This window comes from Dipodomys spectabilis, unplaced genomic scaffold (genome assembly GCF_019054845.1).
Source record: "Dipodomys spectabilis isolate Male_0828 unplaced genomic scaffold, ASM1905484v1 ptg000299l, whole genome shotgun sequence".
In the NCBI taxonomy this organism is placed as follows: domain Eukaryota; kingdom Metazoa; phylum Chordata; class Mammalia; order Rodentia; family Heteromyidae; genus Dipodomys; species Dipodomys spectabilis.
The window spans coordinates 3,215,417-3,216,452 of NW_024870976.1; positions in this window are offsets into that span (position 1 = coordinate 3,215,417).

A 1,036-nucleotide genomic window follows, 5' to 3' on the forward strand; every position below is an offset into this window, starting at 1 on the left:
ATCCCTGCGCCCCCGCGTGCCATCCCTGCGCCCCCGCGTGCCATCTCTGCGCCCCCCTCGTGCCAGCCCTGCGCCCCCTCGTGCCAGCCCTGCGCCCCCGCGTGCCATCTCTGCGCCCCCTCGTGCCAGCCCTGCGCCCCCGCGTGCCATCCCTGCGCCCCCGCGTGCCATCCCTGCGCCCCCGCGTGCCATCCCTGCGCCCCCGCGTGCCATCTCTGTGCCCCCGCGTGCCATCCCTGCGCCCCACATGCCAGCCCTGCGCCCGGTTTGCCAATTCTGCGCCAGGCTCGAGTTCTGGAATTCCACGTGGTCGCTGGGGGGTCTGGCTGTCCAGGCTTCGGACCCTCACGGACTTTGGGGCTCAAGCCTTGCCCTCTACCCTTCCCTAGGACCCCCCACCTCCGGTGGCGCCTTTACAGGTACGGGTGGAGGCCGCGCAGGCCTGGAGTGTCTGGGGAGCCCACACTCAGCGGTCGGCCCCGACCTTACTGGGTGGGGTCCGTCGGGGGGGGGGAGGGGGTCCCGCGTGCACCGGTGCAGCTCTAGGCGCGCGTCCTACCATTTGGGTTACACCTCCACTTTCAGCCTTCTGCTGGTTATGTGGAGGTGAGTCGGGTTACAGGCTTGAGCCATGCCCGCCCGGCTCTTCCGGCTTTTTGATCAACTAACTACCTGTGTGCCAGTTTACATTTTCCACTGTTGTTAGTGATTTGAGTGCCGTTTGTGTAGGAGTCCCAGGTATGGCACACCGTCTATTGTCAGAGCTCGGCATAGGTTAGATGGGTTGTGGGCAGGGCGGTAAGGGACGTCCCGACCTTGTGTTCCCCAAGCAGGAACTTTTACTACCGCATTCAACGGAGAAGACCCCTGAGTCGTAGTTGACAGCCTGCTGAATTTAGTCTTAACCTAACCGGCTTCAACCAGGGTGCGAATGCGCCCTCCCGCCTCAGGCCCTTGGCGCAGAAGTCCGAGAACCCTACAGCCACCCGCGGGGCGGCGCGGGCGGGCGGGCGGGGCGGGGCCTGCCTGAGGAAGG